The sequence below is a fragment of the Manacus candei genome, unplaced genomic scaffold (genome assembly GCF_025592945.1).
Source record: "Manacus candei isolate 608988 ecotype Guabito, Panama unplaced genomic scaffold, ASM2559294v1 h1tg000023l, whole genome shotgun sequence".
NCBI lineage: Eukaryota > Metazoa > Chordata > Aves > Passeriformes > Pipridae > Manacus > Manacus candei.
In genome coordinates, this window is record NW_026138071.1 from 26,678,912 (window position 1) to 26,698,309 (window position 19,398).

At 46.2% G+C, this 19,398-nt stretch overlaps 1 protein-coding gene across 2 annotated transcripts in view; it reads right to left on the reverse strand.

The window, feature by feature from the left end:
* The window catches only part of ADARB1 (adenosine deaminase RNA specific B1), a 70,816-nt gene extending 52,262 nt beyond the window's left edge, over window positions 1-18,554 (reverse strand). Inside the window, exon 1 of one of the 2 annotated variants that reach the window (XM_051787176.1) lies at window positions 18,457-18,554. The gene's annotated coding sequence lies outside the window, so the exon portion shown is untranslated. Of the gene's footprint in view, window positions 1-17,728; window positions 18,011-18,456 lie in introns of those variants that run through there. The other variant, XM_051787177.1, reaches the window with a different exon arrangement.
* Between the last annotated feature and the right edge of the window lie 844 nt (window positions 18,555-19,398).

Below are 19,398 nucleotides of genomic sequence, written 5' to 3' on the forward strand. Positions count from 1 at the left end.
AGGAATCTCTCTAAATAATAGCTTTTTAGAGATCAACTGAAAACGTTCCTAGGTAACAAGCATCCAAACAGAGAACTGATACCTAACTTCATTACACAGACTGCACCTCATGTATGGAACAGCACCTCTAGTTTCTTGGAGGCAACCTGCTGGCCCTTGAAAAACTTCCTTAGGAGTATCCAGCTAAAATTCTGAGGTCTTCTTCCATCAACAAACAGTCCTAAAATATTTGAGAAAGATTTCAGGGCTCTCCTTAAATGATTAAGATCTCCTTCCTTGAAGGCAATGAAGGCCTCCTTGGCTGAGCAAGTGATGAGGGTTCTTGTGACCAAAACTCGGCAGCTATGACTGTCCCCGTGCCCAAATAACACCCTGTCCCATCCCAGGTACATCTCCTCCAGCACAGAAGAGCAGAGGCACATCACCAGACCTCCAAAACAGCCACCCACAACAGACAGGAGGTACCACCTCAAGACACAAACCAGCAAAACCCACCCAAACTCATGGTAGCTACCTGGAGGCACTCAGCACCAGTTGCATGGCCAGGACAAAAAACCACTACTTTCAATCTTTATGTAGTTACTTTCCTATTTATTTTACTTCTCCAGCGTTGAAAAACAAAAGTAATCTGCTGAGGCATCTCAACTGCCTCACACATGACAAAAACTACAGGTATGTAAAATCTGGTGTCCTCTGCCCTTCCAATTTTCCCACTGGTTTAGGGAATAGCACTGCCTAGACGTGGAAAATCAACTGCATTTTTCAACTCACAGAATTACAGGATGGTTTGGGTTGGAAGGAATCTTAAAGCTCATCCCATTCCACCCCCTGCCATGGGCAAGGACACTTTCCACTAGCCCAGGTTGCTCCAAGCCCTGTCCAACCTGGTCTTGGACACTTCCAGGGATGGGGCAGCCACGGCTTCTCTGGACAACCTGTGCCAGGGCCTCACCACCCTCACAGGGAAGAATTTCTTCCAAACATCTAAGCTAAATCTCTCCTCTCTCAGTTTAAAACCATTCCCCCTTGTTCTATCACTACTTGCCTGTGTGGAAGTTGTTTAGGGAACATGAGAGATGCCTTCATGGCAGACTTGGTTCCTGTTCCCAGAAAACAACAGTGTTAGTATGAAATAAAGGACATGAGTTCAAGGAGAGTTTGGACAACACTCTCAGGCACATGGTGGGGTTCTTGGGGTGTCCTGTGTAGGGCCAGGAGTTGGACTTGATGATCCTGATGGGTCCCTTCCAACTCAGCTCATTCTGTGATTCTATGACATGACATGTCTTTTTGTGCACAAAGTAGAAGAGTCTCTGCTGTAAACTATAAACTCAGTTGAACAGCACAACTACAGAACCGGGTTTTCCTCTCAAAACAGGTTTTCCATCTAAACTTGAAGAAACAGTTTGACATCTGTGATTGCAACTACCTCAGTTTATCAGAATGAACTAAAGAAATAACAGCCCAAATCCAAACCACAATCCCTGTGGCCCTTTTGAATCGCTCATTTAAAATTCTAAAATAAATTAAGAAAGTCTAGCAACTGGTCACCACAATGAAAAAAAAAAAAAGCTTAGGAGAAAAGGACATACATGTTGCAATTGGAAAAAGCAATAAGTGCCGTTTATACATGATACAAAAGCTGGCAAATGTGTCTCCTTCCCTTGACATAAAACAAACTCTTTTTGAACTTATGTATAGAAAGCATTTGTTTGTAAGACACTGAAACCAAGTTCACTGACACTTCAAAAGCTATGAAAATTCAGCAGCTATTAAGCAACAGGAATCTATGGGTAGAAAACAAAAGGATGCTACTCCATGTCATTATATCCAAGCAGTGACTGCTTTTACTGCAGGTATCAAATAATAATATGTTCCTCATTTATTCTGGAATACTCAAATATTCAATACTCAGAGCAAACGCAGCATAAATTATTTTTCAAACATTCTCTCATGAAAAATAGTTTCACATATCCACATAATACCAGCGAAGAACTCTTTATTTCTGATTTTTAATTTTGTCATCTCTTATGTTTGAAAAATTGTATTAACTGATGCCTTGGTACAATTGACAGCCTAAAGCCTCAACACAAAATTTCAGTACTTGAAACAAAATGATTTCAAAATCAATGATTTTAATGCCACTCCTCCTTTTAGAGGATCATCTGTAAAAGCATGGGTAAGAGCAGTTACCTTAAAAGAGAATGTGATTGAAGCTGAAGGAATTATTCACACGAGCAAAATTACCATAAATGTGTTCAGGGGAACTTAAGCTTTAATCTTGTTGATGATTTCACTATAGGTAATGTTTAAACACTTACATTACTCATTTAGCTGTTTTAAACATTAGTCAAACTGAAATAGTACAATAATGCAACCTCCAGACTAAGCAGCAGCTTTTGAAAGGCAATGGAATTTAGGAAATCAAAAGTATTAGTACTTTTTAGACAACATCTAAAAAAAACCCTTAGTCTGGACTACAGATACACTGTGGACAGGAATTTAGGCTACAGGACCAGCAGGGACAGGACAACCCACCCATCCCAGCCACACTGACCAATTTTGGCACTGGAGGGAGATGCCCCACTTCTTTGCAGATGTTCCTGCATCAACTGATAAAGCTGCTGGAAGCTCTTGTCTCTGCTACAGTGATTGACCAGGGGGTTCAGCTCAACACATTCTAAAAAAACACCTGTACAACCTCCTTCATGCTTCTTTTATGTGTGTACAGCATATATTACAGGAATGCAAATCTTTCTCTCTTTGAACAGCAGCGATACTTTTCAGCCTCCAGAACAAGGCAGACTGATTATTTTCAGTCTTACTCCTACCCTAAGGCAAAGATTAGATGCATGTGAGCACTTTGTACTTAACATTAGTCTTCAGAAAAATGCCTCAGAATAATAAAAGATGCCAAATAAATATCACTCAGTTCAGCAGTGTGCAAAAACATGAGATTATGTCCTGCACTAAGGACGTATGAATATCTTCTCTAGCTTTTACAGTGTGAAGTCACTCTCCACAGTCCCTAAATGAACTTTGCTGCTTCAGGGGTGCCAAACCAAGGCACCTTATTCTGAGACTTCTACTTTTAAACACCTAACCAAAGAATTCTTTAAGTTTGTTGGTGAGAGGCAACTTGATTGCAGTTTATACCACCAAGATGAAGATAAAGCAGTAGAAGAGGGTGCTGCAACTTCAGTAAAAAGACTTCACCAAACTAAAATCTACAGACTGGAAAAAGGGCTTAACACAGACACTGTACACATTTCACAGAATCACAGGAACACAGAACGATTTGGGTTGAAAGGGACCTTAAAGACCATCTCGTTCCAACCCCGCTGCCAGGGAGGGGACACCTTCCAGGGCAGGGACACTTCCCACTAGCCCAGGTTGCTCCAAGCCCCGTCCAACTTGGTCTTGGACACTTCCAGGGATGGAGCAGCCACAGTTTCTCTGGGCAACCTGTGCCAGGGCCTCCCTACCCTCACAGGGAAAAATTTCTTCCCACTATCCCATCTAACCCTGCTGTCTGTCAGTGGGAAGCCATTCCCCCTTGTCCTGTCCCTCCAGGTCCTTGTCCAAAGTCCCTCTCCAGCTTTCTTGGAGCCCCTTTAGGCACTGGAAGAGGCTCTAAGGTCTCATCAGAGCCCTCTCTTCTCCAGGTGAACACCCCCAGCTCTCCCAGCCTGGCTCCAGAGCAGAGGGGCTCCAGCCCTTGGAGCATCTCCATGGCCTGCTCCGGACCCGCTCTAACAAACCCACATCTTTTTTATGCTGAGGACCCCAAACCTGGACACAGTACTCCAGGTGGAGCCTCATGAGGGCAGAGGGGGAATTTTGGGCTTATCCTTTGACACTAATCCCAATGCCAATCATTCTCCATCAGCCTGCAGCTCACCAACAGCTTTCCCTGCGGGAGATACATCACGAAACTGTGTCTGCTGTGCTCAAAATGCCAAAAAGCACAAACTACACTGGGGAACCAAAAATCATGGATTGCATGTGTGTACCCAAAGCCAGGACACCCACTAACAGCCTTTCTACCAGGCTTAATATTATTATTTTTTAAATATATGTTATACATCTAACGTGGGAGAGTTTCAGAGCTCTTTAATCCTTTGGCTTTAACGTGAACACCACAGGAACTCCACGCACAGGGAAGTTAAAAACACTATGAAAGAAACCTGAATCAAGCTGTTTTCCTAACAAAGGATTGGGTAAGCTGGAAATCACGTTTCCAGGTCAGTTGTTTTCTTGCTGCTTCCCTATTTATGGATGTAGAGCCATTTTGTGATCTGGGCAGAGCTGGAGACTGCAGGAGAGCAAACTGGGTTTTCTTCCCCAGGGAGGCCCACTCTGAGCCTGTCCCAGAGCATGCATGGCATGCATGGCAGCAGCAAGCCAAACTTGAAGCACCCTGTGTTTGTGACTCAAGTCTAACTGACAATCTGCATTTCCATGGTGGAAGCTTCCAGGATTTTGGCATCTGTGTCTCATCACTGCAATATTTCAGGAAGAACAAGCTGCTGGACTTCTAAGAATATAAGTGTGTTACCTCTCACTTCTACAGTCACATTTCTGCTTTTCCCCCACTAAAATATGAGCATATTTGAAGAACTTCAAGCTGACTGTTGATGCACCTTGACTCCCAGTCAGTCTTCTGAGTTCCTCTCTAACACAAGACTGACTCACACTGTCCCTTCCAGAACAGTTCCTTGTGTTATTCAATATTAAAAATCTATATGTTAAAAAAAAACCAAAAAAACCAACAAACACCAACCACACATGGTGTAAAATCTGACTGCCATCACTACTCTGGTGTGTGGGCAGAGTGTTTGCCATCACAGAATATTAGACATTTTACAGCCACATTGTGCAGAAATGGCACTTACCACCTTCTTAGTCAAGAAATTGTAATACACCCCCCAAGTTTGATAAGACAAGCAAGGAAAGCACCCAGATTTGGATAGGGCAGGAGGAGAGGAAGAGAGAGGGAAGATGCTGGCGTGACTGGGCACAGGTCAGGACTCCTGGCCTGTATTACTTGCACATGGAATCAGAATCACTAAGGATAAGAAATACCTCTAAGATCATCAAGTCCAACTGTTAACCCAGGACCTCCATGTTCACAACTGAACCATGTCCCCAAGTGCCACATCCACACACCTTTTGAATACCTCCAGTGATGGTGACTCCACCACTGCCCTGGGCAGCCTGTGTCAGCACCTGACCACCCCTTCAGTGAAGAAATTTTTCCTACTATTTAATCTAAACCTGCTCTGACACAACTTAAGGTCATTTCCTCTTGTTCTGTCACTTGTTACATGGGAGAAGAGACTGACCCCTATGCTGCTACCATCTCCTTTCAAGTAGCTGTAGAGAGCAGTAAGATCCCTTTTCAGCAAAAACCACAGCAGAGGGCAACCGGACTAAGACTTGAGAGTGTATCAAGATGATGACTGGAGACCACAGAAGAGAGTTTTGATACATTCTCCTCCAAGGGCTGAATTGTCAGGAGGTAACTCATACATTAGTCCTTTTAGTTCAGATAAAAACTGATTAATAGCTTTTCAGATAACATCTTTTGCTGAGTATTGAAAGTTGTTCCTGATAGCCAAAGGAAATGAGACCAATGAAAATCGAAATACTTACATCTGTTTTACCTACTCGGTTAGTTACAAGAAGTGGCCCCAAAGAATCTTTCAGCAAGACAAATGTGAAACTACACATATTTAGAGGGGAAGAATTAATTAGTCGTTTATGAAAGTTTCAGATCATAGAATCACAAAATGGTTTGGGTTGGAAGGGACATCCAGTCCCACCCCTGCCATGGGTAGGGACACCTTCCACCAGACCAAGTTGCTCCAAGGCCAATCCAGCCTGGCCTTTAATGATTCCAGGGATGGGCAAGCAACGATTTCTCTGGGCAACCTGTGCCAGTGCCTCACTACCTTCAAAGTCAAGAATTTTTTCCTCATATCTGATCTAATGCTCTACATCTATCTACTCTCTTTCTGCTTAATGTCATTCCCCCTTGTGCTATCACTGCTTGTCCTTGTAGTGGGTAGATAGAAGGAACATTTTTTCTTGCCATTTGTGTGGTTGGCAAAGTTCCAGTAACAAAAAAATAAAATACTAGGGCTGAAAAAAAATTGGTTAAAGGACTGTAATCTTGAATAGAAACACAGATGTTCAAAACGTGTCAAGCTGAAATAATTCATTTCACTGCTCCATATGAAATACAAAATGCTTGTCCCAACTTACATCCAAAACCTCACCTTTCCCTATGTTTGTGGGCTGTTCAGCTGTGGCTTACCAGAGCATGGGGATTCCCATACTGCTTGTGCTCTTTTCCACAAGCATCCCAACTAGCTCAGCTTTAACACCTGCTATAGCTATCTAGAGATCCATGTCTTGAGTTGCTGCAGCTCTCAGTGGCTTCTCCACCCTTTGTGCATTTATAGACAAGAGTCCTTCCAAATTTATTAGTTTTCCTTGAAATCAGAGGGCCTGAGTTACTCACAAAACTGTGAGTTACTCACTGTGGTTGCTCACAAAACTATACTATGGCAGTAACAGCTACTAGCAGCCATATTATAAAAAAGGGGGGGTGAAGAAATTTTGGTCTTAAAAAGGCACAAAAATATAAGTCATGTGGGTTTTTTACCCCCAGGAGTTAATAAAATTTAAGTCTTAACAATGGGTGAGAGGAAAGGTATTTATCTCAGTTACACATATTGAGCTTCCGGTGTTATTTTAAATATAATTTAGCAACATTACAACATCTTGGTGGTTTTTTTGTTGATCCCACATTCGATCCTTCAGGTTCAGAAGCTTCAGAGAGGATCATGTACCCTATAGGAACCCATCAACCAAACTGTGTACTACCAGTTTACCAGAGATCTCACGTGCATCAGTGAAGCTTTGGTTAGAAACCAGAGTACTGACCTCACCTTGATATCCAAATGGCTTTTCCAAGTGTCCCCCTCTCAAGAAACTGTAACTCTTTTGTAACAGTCACCATCATCAGTCAGACGGGAAAGTGATGGAGTTAATACCATTTGTATCAATAAGAATAAATCAATGTGGTATTTGATAGGACACCATAGTAATTAACTAGTTCTGCAGAGATGATGGCATCTTCCAGAATGAGAGGGTTTAAAAAGGGAGAGGATGGTCCTGCCAGGGGGAAAACTTACCAATACAAGAGAATTATTAATATCAGGTACTTGTCACTGCATGAGGCATGGGAAAACTGCATACAGGACCTGTTTGCTATCTCTTGCAAATCAGCATCACTTCAAAGCAGAAGGCAAATAGGGAAGGACTAGAGGGTGATACATGGCACAGGGAATTCAAGGGAAGTGTCTCAAGAGCTGCTCTGCCTAAAAAAACAAATCAGAGTCTGGTTGTGCAAATACAGGGGGGAGAGGGAAAGAGGGAAGCAATTATCCATCCTGGAAGGGAGCGCTGTACAGAACCAAGGGCAAGAAACAATCAATGCTTTTCAGGTAGAATTGATACACGCTGCAAATGTTGGCAGAGCAAGTACAGTAGATTAGCCACAAGCACATCTATTTTTCTACACCATTCCAGAAAGCATGTCTGGGTGGCCCCAGGAGGAGGGCAGAGTTGCCAGCCTTCCATGTGTGTGCAGGCAGACAGCAGCCAAGCAGTACCTGCTGCCACCCAGCCCCGAGCTGGCAAGGAAGGATGAAAACTCGAAGAGATGCCAGCCTTCACCTGGGGGCATGGGGTACTTGCTTGTGGTTTTGCTGGAAACCAGAGTCATGTTTCCCTTGCCTTGTTGTATCTCCCCTCCAGGCAAAAGCACAGCACTGCAGTGCCATGCAAGATGCCTGCTGCCATCCTCCCCATCTCACAGGGTACACACGTATCTGGACCATCACCACATCCTTCCTCCGTCTCTGCTGCTCCCCACACCTACACCAATACACACATAAGGCCCAAAGATGACCCCATCATAGGTCCCCAAGATTTTAAAAGCAGCAACAGATTACCAAAGAGAGGAGCATTGCTTCTGCACAGACTATGGCAGACCCGCTCCAGCAAGAGGGTGGAAATTTCCCGTTTCCCTGGCAGACCAATCCAGGGGAGCAAATAACTCAAGACATAACACTTGCTTCAGGTTCAGTACAACAAAACTACAGAGAGAAAGAGCCATTTAATGCTATCAAGACTACCTAAGTGACCTCAGCCACAGAAGCAAAGAATACGTTAGTTCATATGTGAAAAAACCATGTTGAGTGGAATTTGGATTATGCACCTACTTTAGTGACCTTTTACTGCAGTGAAATTATTTTTAGACTGAAGTTTTTATTCTGGACAAAGTACTGCATATAAAATATACATATGCATGTATTTCATGTATATACACATACTGCATGAGTTTTCTGTGAAGTAAAGAAGCAGCTATTGATTCAGAAATACAGGGAGTTGGCTGTTCTCTGAAGGATAACTGAAGCACTGTGAACATGCACTATACAAGAAATCAAGACTTTAGCTCTGTGAGGTAAAATCCTTCAATAAGAACACCAGCAGCCTCCTAAGACATATCCAAAAGTCGGTTATTCAAAACTAATCCATTGCACTCACATTAAAGTAGCATTCACTAGCAATATTACCAGGACAATGTACACCTGAAGTGCAGCAAACTGCTGGAGCAAGAGGTGTTTGTATGCATTTGAAGCACCACTGGATGTAAAAATACCCATGGATACAATTAATACAATTTTTGTATTTATTTGTATTTTGTATTTTTACAATTTATGTCCAGTTTGGACTACAGCAACGTACCAAACCTAGGCAAGAATACAAGAAGGCAGCAAGGAAGGTCAAGACCCAGGGAGGAGCACAAATACCCAAGCCAAAACCTTTGCTAATGCTGAGGAGCTCTGCTACACTGAAAGCTACAGAGAGAAAAATTCCTCTCCCTATTTTCTACTACTGCACTCTAAAAGCTATGACCTTCAAATACTGGCTTTTTTTCCTTTAGCATTCAAGGCAGCCTGTTTCAGCCAAGCTGTCCTATAGATCAGGTGATACTCTGGCAAGAGAGTAACAGTCAATAGCCATATTCCTCAACAGAGCTTTTATTACAAGAATAAAATGCTGTATTTCCAGGCCCTTCCACATTCACTGAAAGCCATCAAGAGCAGCTATTTAGAAAACGTTCTCACATCTACTGGGGAAGCTCGCTTAAGACTGGAAAGCCAACTTTAAAAGAAAGTAAATCTACTGAACAAGTGACTGAGGAAAGAATAGATTGAAAGGAGAGCAAAGAACAGCTCTTCTTGGGGTTGTCCTGTGCAGGGCCAGGAGTTGGACTCCATAATCCTTGTGGATCCCTTCCAACTCTGGATATTCTGTGAACTCTGAACTTAAAGCAGGCTTATGCTGAAAGCCAGCAGGGGCACCACAGATGCTGAGAGAAGCTGTGTGTGTCCATACTCGAGCTGAACAAACTGGGAAGGACCTCAGAAGGACCATGGCTCCCATTCAGCTGAGCTGCTGACTCTGAAACCAGACTAAAGTCTGCACGAGGAGCAGTTGGTTTTGTCTGAGAAAAAAATGCACGAGAAGAGATGAAAAATGAGCAGTGGGGTTGGGAATACTGTCCAGTAGTACTGGGCTACAAAAAAGCCAGTCAGCCATCACCATCTGAAATGCAGCCATAGGAGAACGACAAGCTGAGAAAAAACTATGGAGTTAGAGGAACACTAGCTATATTTATTTAAGCTATATTTATCCAAGTTATCATATCTACTCCTTCTCCGGAGTGACGTGACCGTGGTCTAATGTTAAGAGATGATATTCCTGGTGTGCTGGAGGCCTCAGCAGAGCTGGGAGCAGAGGGGACAGGGTAGGCAGAGTCGCTAGGCACAGCGGCCATGCAAACTCGGTACCTTCGGCAAACGGGGCTGAGCAGCCGAAGCAAGGCATTGGCGCTGCTCCCGTGCAGCAGGACCGAGACGGGATGCGGGATGCGCCGGGATCAGCAGGGCGGAACGAGCTTCCCTCCCCGCCCCGCTCGGTACCACGGAGAGCTCCCTCCCATCCTTCCTTCCTTCCTCCTTCCCTCCCTCTCTCCTCACCAAACAGTCATTTTACTTTCCAAGCAGGAAAAAAAAAACCCCAAACATATCACAGACTGTATCCAAGGAATTTGTACACAGAAGAAGTACTCTTGATTGCACAGAAGTTATAAGCATGAAGAATGGTACTGTCTTCCAAAAAATATAAATAAATTACCACCTTGGCAATAAATACAAGCCAAAGCCCAAAAGCACTATTTTATTTCCAGGCAAGTTCATTCATAGATCTTATTAATAGTGAACCTGATTCCTTTAGGAACTTAGGAGCAGCAGAAGGAAAAGCATATAAGAAGATTAGGTTAATACTATATTTAAGCATATGTAAGGACAGTGAATGAAATACTGATTATTCACTCATTTAATTCAAGAAAAACAACCATTTACTAAGAATAGCTTTCAGGGGATAAGAGAAGAGAAACTAGGCTGCACCAGGGGAAAAAAAAAAAAAACAACCAACAGAGCTACAGTAGTACTCACTATTCCTCATTATCCGCATTCGTCAGCACTAAAGTCTGTGGAAATCAATTGATATCAAAGCATCAAGCAAGGACAAACTACCCAAAGGCTTTCAGACTAATGCACCATTTGCACTAGTTGAGAAGCATTCCCAACTCATTATGATCCTCATGGAAAACAGCAGAGTTGCATTTAATGCAACTTTCCGGATTTTTTGCAAAGACACAGCGAAAAACCAAATTTTGTTGGTTTTTTGTTGGATGGAAGGACCTGACAGTCCTCACGGAATAGAAGGGAGGCTACTGGGCTTGAGCTGTCACCAGTTTGAGCATGTACAGTAGGCTCTGGAGTGAAGAGAGGATTTTCTCCATTTTCATGAAAGGTTTTTCTGGGAGACTTTGCCCCTTTGCCTGTACCTTGCCAAAAGCACAGGCACACATGCTCCCAACCAGACCTTCCTGCTTCCGCTTGCCTCAGCTGCACTTTTCTGTCTCACATCCTTAAGAGCTGCCAACTCAGCGAAGGGTCCCAATTTAGCTGCTGATTAATCAAAGTCTGAACACTCATTAGGGATAGAAGCACAGTCCAATCACAAACTTATAGGCAGTGGACGTGCCCCTGTAGCTCATCTCTGCACTCACTGTCCCCCAAGGGAGCCTGCACACGCTCTCCCACCTCCATGCCAGCCCAAGCACAGAGATGGAGACAAGCAGGAGACTGTCACAGAATCACAGAATCACCTCTATGACCATTGAGTCCAATCATTAACCTAACACTGCCAGGTCCATCACAAAACCATGCCCCTGTGTACCACATCTATGTGTTTTTTGAACACTCAGAAGCATGTTCCCAACTCAAATTAAAATGCTGGTGCACACGCCCAACCCACAACTGCCAGGATCACTGGTTTGAGTTAAGCATTAATTTCCAGCTCCTCTTTGTTATCAAAACACAGTATCACATGACATCCAACTGCAGAACACCACTTGGCGCTGGTAAGCGGCGGGAGATAAAAAGCATCTGTGAAAATATGACTACAAGAAAGTCTGTATAATACACATTAAATCCCAGGAAAGCAGATCTGCTCTTAGAGCTCCAATGATAACACTTAGAGTGCTTCTAACCAAGAGAGGGGCTGCAGTTCCAGAGAAGACATCAAAGCCACCGCTGCTGAGAAAATGTAAGTGTGCCACATGGCTACTCTGAAAAGCTTACAGATAAAAAACAATGGGAACATGCTTTAGTCCAGCTGGAAAAGATGACCCTGGTTTAACATGGAATATGACTGGACAGTTGCCTGTGAAACAGCACCCAGACTTTGTGCAAGACCCCACAGGCAGCAGGTCCAAGGGGCTGCAAACCTGCACAGAGTCAGCATCCAAAAGGGGCTGCTCAACCAGCTGACAAGTTGTAGCTACCAAAATTTAAGTGAGAAAATGCTATTTCTCTCTCAGATTCAGAAGCTATTCTGAAGGAGATCTCTCTCCCCACATAACACCCCATACTAGTTTCCATTCTGTAGAAAACACACACTACAAAGTGCTTTCCAGGTGTAAACTTGACTGAGGGCTATTGGGGTTATAAAAGTGAGTAAGCAACTGACAAAAGAGAATTTATTTCCCCCTCCTTTGATCTCCCAGTGTGAGCTACTTGTGCATGTCAAGAGCAAGCTTTAAAACCTGGGCAGTGGAGGAGGGATATAACCCTGGTTCCCCCACTGAGCCAGCTTTATTACAAGTTTCTCCCAAACAAAGCACAGTTCAGCCATCAGCTTATATTAATTCTTCTCATTTTTGAGAGATTTACATATACCAGCACTGATCCTCTGTTTTTAGCCGTGAAAAACATGGCAAGTCTAAGGCCAAAAGCAGCATTGAAATGCATTACCTTAGTCTGGGTTTGATCAGAATGCATTTTTTCTTACTATCTTCCAAAGAGCAGCCAGGATGGACCACACCAAGGCTCCATCATCTTGAGGGTTGTACTCTTCCCCCAGAGCAAGCCTACAGAGATATTTTCCTTCAATACTCCCTCAAGTCCCTAGTAATTTCTGCTGCACAAATTTCCTGATTTATGGTCTGGACCTTGGTATTTATATTATCCCTAGCTGGAGTCTTCTGCTGGGGTTGGCCAGACTTTTCCATCTAATCTGCATGGAGTGCAAACTTTATTAATGAAAACATAGGGCTGATCATGCTTTTGAATTAAAGACCCCACTATGTTCTTACTGGAAGTCATACAAAGAGTTCTGGGGGGGGGGTTTATTAAGTACTCAGTACCAGTGCTCAATATTTGAGGGGAAAAATAAAAATGCATTTTGATTCAGAATGGCCTTTGTAAAAGAAGTTTTATAAAATCTGCATATAAAGAAGGAAGTCAAAGATAATTTTTTCCCCTCTAATAATTTTCCAGCAGACTGTGCACAAATATTAGAGTATAACTAAGCAAGGAAAAAGGCAGTGAAAGCTTAAAACTTAAAGGCTCATTTGCTAATAAAGTTGAGGAGCTGAGTAAATCAATCTAAATAAAAATCAACCTCATTTTAGACACACTGAACACTTTCAGCAGAAGCCCTTCAGAATGGCAAAGGCAGGTACTAATTATCTCTGCAAATCTCAAAACCTACACAGATTAAATGGGAAAAAAATACTCCTAGTTGAGGCTGCCTCACAATTCCTATGTAAAAACTTCATTTTCACATTACATCTTACAAATGAAAAAAACTAGTGTTTTCCATACTTCCTTGTTCTCTTTTTGATCAGATTTTAAACAGTTCATCTCTTTCCAGAGCTGATACAACAAAATTAAGAGCAAAAAGGAGGAGCCATTGGGAAATTGAAAGTTTGAACAAAGATAAATTGGCATTGGTATAGTCCTCAAACACAGTATTACCCATGGCCCACCACCAAATTTTTCATGCAACTTAAAAGTATCATAATAACAAAAGCATCAGGAAACAAAGTAATCAGACTACCCTCTACCATGTAGCACCAAACTCACCCCCAAATGAGGAAGATTTCTACTTTAAATTCAAAATAGAGTATATTCCTCCCACGTTTTCTCTGAACGAGGATACTCAGGATACTCACCATCTTACCCCCAGGACTCGAGATGAAAGATCCAAGAGTCCATTCTATTAAAATCTCTTTAAAACAAATTAAACACCAAAATTCCTCTTCAATCCACTGAGCAGCCCTTCCTTTTGCATCTCTGCCAAAAGCACTCTGCGCAGAAAAATCCTGGCCCGGGTGCTTTCCTGCACCTATAAAAGGACATTATCCCAAACAACTGCAAGAGCCTTTACAGGGAAATTCAAAATCTTCATTCATCTCCCTCCCACTTCAGCCCCCAAGGGCAGGGTGAAGAACTGTACCCAAAATCTTCCTTCTATCACCTATGACAATGAAAGATTGCTGGTTAGATCACTCCTCTCCACCTCCACAATGGAGAACAAGGATACTCAGGAAAATAAGGATACAGCTTCTACTGGAACTACCTGTGAAACTTGAATTTCTGTTTGTCTCCCTCCCACAAACATCCTCTGATGTCCAATAATATCTCTTTGCACTCAGCCAACAGCTTTTCTTTCAGCAGAGCACTGATCTGAGAACTTCCTCCTCGCAGATTCCTGCCCTCACACGACTTCTCAGCACTGGCCTCTGACATATCTGCTCTCTTGTCAGATCTGATGGACTTTTTCAAGGTGTTGACCAATTTGATTTAGAGACACTGCCATTGTGATGCCACGCAACAGGAAATCGAGCTCAGAAGCACAGGGAGGTGGCAGGAGTTCCCAATAAAGACATTTTTTATGAAGCGATCCTGATTTAAAAGCACAAACAGCATCCTCACTTTAGGAGACAGAAACACAAAGAGACCTACCCTGAACCATCAGGGAAGACATTTCTCCACGAGAAAAACAAAGCACCATTCCTCTTAAAGCACATACAGGGAAAAAAAATATTAAAAAAAGTAACACAATCCACAAAGACATAAACCCCTAACGCTGTAGGAAGGAAAGAAGCTTCTGGCCTCTGAGCTCCCTGGCTTCCATAGATACTCATATCACATATAAAAGCTCAGTAACAACCAACTTCCACCAACACACACATCACTACTGAAAGCAGCCCGACCCCTGTAACCCAGGCTCCTCTAACCAGGCGATACCCACAGAGGATACTCTGGAATCAGGTTATTCCCTGGCTGTGCCGGCAGCAGGCTGGCCGTGCATCCGTGGGGACAGCACTGAGTCACAGCCCTGGGCAGCCAGAACTGACTCAGCTCCGTGCTTCCCGCCGGGAACAGAGGCTCAAGGTAACCCCGTGCAGCTTTTGTGGAGGGGATGGATTCCTTCGGCACAGAGAGAGACAAACACCGCGGCCGACACAGAGGCAGAGAATAGAAAGCGATCCCAATTCCCTTTGCAACCAGACATTCTTGAGAGGATGATTGTCGGGAGTATCACTCTGGGCTCAGCTCCCACAGCAGTATCAGTAATGTGGGTTTCCTTTTTTTTTTTTTTTTTTTACATTAATTATTTTTTAAATGCACAGAAGTGCTGCTGCTGTGGTCAGCTACAGCCTCCAGTACTTACAGCTGGCTTCTGCCAGCTCCCAGAGTCTGCTGATGGCCTCTTCAAGGATTTAAATTGCAGAAATAAGTATTTCTCATACCTACCAAGGATTTTAATTGCAAAAATAACTATTTCTCATACCTACCATACCAAAAAAAAAATATTCCCTTAAAGGACTGAAAAAATGTTAAACAGTAGGAAAGAGCAAAAACAACCAGCCACACTGTCTGCAAACAGGAAAGAAACTTGCTTTAAAACGTCATTTCATTTGCTTACATAATCAACTCACCAGGCTTTTTTTTTTTTTTTTTGATCACGCAAAATTTCTACTATAGAGGTATTTCCTTTAAAACTAAGGTACATAAATAACAGCTTTTACTGATAAATACAGCCCAAACCCACAGTTTCAACCTTCGGCACTTAAACGTAAGCTGAAATCCATGCTGCAGCAGCTGCACGGCCTGACTGTCAAAGGTGCCAAGCACCTACTGGTTTCAGAAACAGCAAGAGCACTGGTCTCTCTTCATCAGACCATGTCCTCAGACATTCCAGCAAAGATCCCCAGGGTCCTGCACCCACCAGATTTCAAACACAAAAAGTACCAGCCTGACAAGATGCTCCCACTGCTAGCACCTGGAGACAACCTACTTCAGCCTCACCTAAAACCGCCCTGACACACTCAATCCAGCCCTCACAGGCAAAGAAACACTCCTCATCGGGGGCACAACCGCCACTACTGTCCCCAAAACTTCCTCAAATCACAGATGACATCTCCAAAACACCAGTGCTGAGTTGCCATCACGCTGTTTTAACAGGAATGCCCTGTTCCCTCACAGGATCTCTGGAGGCAGCGGTGTGGGGGAAGTTTGCCAAGGAGACTTTTACTCACTTAAACCAAAACACAGGTGGCTTTTAAAAGAGAAAACAGTCCCATTTAGTTATCATAAAAGTACTCCAGAAGACTTAGTGCTCATAGCAGCATGCTGCTGAGGGCTCTTCCATTCCCAAAACACACACAGCCCATTTCCATTCCCTAAACACACACAGGCCACAAAAGGGCACTAAACTTTCAACTGAGCAGATAAATCTGGAGCAAATATCAAAATGGGAGCAAATATCAAAATGGGCTGAGGTCTGTGAGCACAGTGGGAGTAAAGTTATGAGACATCTCCCATTTCAGACACCAAGCACAATGTCCTTCCTGGTACCTGCTCAGAAAACAAGTGTTCATAGAGCAAATTCTCCTCCTGCTGAAGAAAGCTGGGCTTTTTTTTTTTTCCCTTCTCCCGAGCAGAGGAGCCAGTGCTCTTGCACAACAGCAACACCAGAGAAGCCTTGGCCAGCATGCTGGCTGTTGAAAACAAACTTTAGCAAGCACGTGCGCATGGGAAGTTTGGGCCACAGCTCATCCGTCACGCCCTGATAACCACCCAGAAAAATGTGAGAAAATTCCTCATGCAATCCTTGTTCTCAACTGCTGAAAGCAAGAGCTGTGCACTCACGCAGCTGTGCCTCGGGAAACTTGGGGAAGGCATCCTATGAGGGAGCAGCACAGCCAGGATCAGGCAGCACCTCAGAACAAGAGCGATGCACCGTCACTGGGCAAAGCCAACTGCTGCCCACCTCTCTGTCAGAGTGGCAGCGCACAGAGCATGGATTTCATGGAAAAAACATGACCTTGGGCTGCCAGAGGAACAGTGGGAAGCTTTCTGCGTGGCTGTGTCAGCCCTGAACAGCGAGGGTTACTGAGCCTTGCCTCTGGTCAGCACACAATTACATGCTGTAAGGGCCAAGGGCCACATTTATTCACTGCAGCAGGAAAAAAAAAGACAGAAGATTTGGCAAAACCCCCAAAAGCATCTATCTCGGACATCCCAGAAGTAACAACAGTCATTCAAGATGTGACTCGTTTATACTACGAGGCTCATTACTCAGGGGCCTGCCTATTTTTAGAGGTAGATATCACTACAACTGAGTGCTAGATAAACCCAAACAATTATTTCAAAAGGGTATTCCATCACTAATTATTCTAAACATCTTGTGCACTCTGGAAGGTTGGCCTGCTGCCACTCTCCAGCATAAAACAGCTCCGAGAAGGACGCTACGACTTCACTCAAACAGTGGTGATGGGTAACTCGCAAAGCCAGCAGCGTGTCTGTGAGAGCCCCACGGCCACAGAGAGCTCATTACCGCTGGGGTAAAATAAAATATAATAAGAACCGAGACTGTAACCTTGTTTACGCTACAAAATACATGAAGGTTTGAGGGGTTTTTTTTATGTACCACCGAAAAGAAAAATAAATAAAAGCCCAGGCCAAGGACCAGTGAGGCTGGCAGTGGCCACGCTGCTCATGCATCGATTTTGTGGTTTCACCAGCCCAAGTGCAGAGTCCCGAACGCTCCACAGCCCCTCTCCGGCACGACTCCCTCACCCGAGCCTTGAGAGGTGCCAGGTGAAGACGGGCAGAAACCAAGCGTGGCCCGGGCCAGCGCTGCCCCTCGGTCACCAGGCACCAGACAGGCGCCCTTCGCGGGAACATTTTTTTAATCAAACGAGACTTTTAACAGCACAATCACAGACCTCACGACCGCAGTTCCGCTCCAGCGCAGACCAAATCCAACCAAATCCCGGAGGAACCATGAAAACCAAAACCCACCGGGGGCCACAGCAACGGACGAAAAAGGGCTCAGGGGTGGTGGAGGGGGTGGGGTGGAGGTTATCCAGCCGGGAAGGGAAGGCGCTGGGATGTGCAGCCGCGTTTCACGCCCGAGCTGCTCTCCAAGGACGCGCCGCCTCCCGCTGCAGAGGGCGGGCGGCGGGGCCGGGGGCGCCGGACCCGGCACCGCCAGAGGGGCTCGGCGGCCCGGGGGGCACCGGGGGAAGGGGAGGGCGGTCAGGCCACCCCTCCGCGGCGGCGGGGTCCGGGCACGGCGGGTTCCCCGGTCCCCCGCGACCCCGAGCGCCCGGGGAAGGCGCCGCGCCCGGGAAGGAGCCCCCGGGGCGGGCGGCCAGGGCCAAACTTCCCGCGGCGCCGCTACCCCCTCAAAATGGCTTCGCCGCCGCGGCCCCTGCCCGGGTGAGTCCGTCCGGGCGCCCGCCCCCGCCCCGCCGCCGGTACCGGCCGGGCCTCGCTCCGCGCCGCAATGCGCCCCCGCACCGGCGCCCTCGCCGCGGCCCGACCCCGCCGCGCTCAACAGGTGCGGGGCGGCCCGGGCCCGCCGCCACCGGCACCGGCGCCGGCACCTGCCACCGCGTCAGGACCTGGACAGGTCCCGCGGGGCGCTCCCGTCGCTGCCGCCCCGGCTCACCTCCCGCGGCGCCGCGCCGCTGTCCCGGGCCCCGCCGCCGCCGCTCCGCCATGCGCGGTCCCGGCCGAGCCCCGCGGCGGCCCCGCTGCGCCGCCGCCGCCGCGGCCCCGCGCGCGCGCCGCCGACGTGCAGGCCGCGCCGGGCCCGCCAGCGCCGCGAGCCCCGCGCGCGGGGAGGGGCGGGGCCGCGGGCATCGCCACCGCCCCCATTGGCGGGGCGCGCGCGCGGGGAGGGGCCGGCGGCGGTCGCGCGCTCTCGCAGCGCGGAGGGATGGCGACGGGGGGCGGGGCTTGGCCGTTCTGGGGGCGGCTCTGATTGGGCGAGCGCGGGGAGAGGCGGGGCGAGGGGCGGGCATTAATTAATCCCCCTCCGCCCTCAGGGAGCCCCTGCCCAGGTGGGATCCCCCGCTCCCGCAGCCTCTGCCCAGGGACAGCCGCAGGGGTGCCGGACCGGCCTCCGCGGCGCTCAGAGCTGGGGACAGCTCCTCAGCTGGGCCGGGGATACCCAGCACCTGCTGCAGCGCCCGAGGACTGAGCCTCTGCCGTTCCAACATCATCGTGGATGAGATGTCCCTGTCAATGTCCCTGTCCACGTCCCTGTCCATGTCTGTGCCCATGTCCCTGTCCGTGTCCATCCCGCCACGCCAAGATGAGAAGGCCAAACTGTTTTCTAGGGAGCAGTGAGTGATTGTGCCGGTTTAAAAGGAAATCGGTGGAAATGAACCCAACTTGAGAGATTACAAGTCAGAGTTACAATTTACTAAAAAAAATAAATTACAATAAATGCAACGATACAGGAAAACTGGTTTTAACCCACAAATACAGATGTATAAGCCCACGCCCTGGGACAAGAACAGAACGGTGTTCATCCACCGCTGTGCTGAGCTCCACATGGTCCCCCCCCCGGGGGCAAAGGAAAACGAAAAGAAACCTGTTGGTCTGG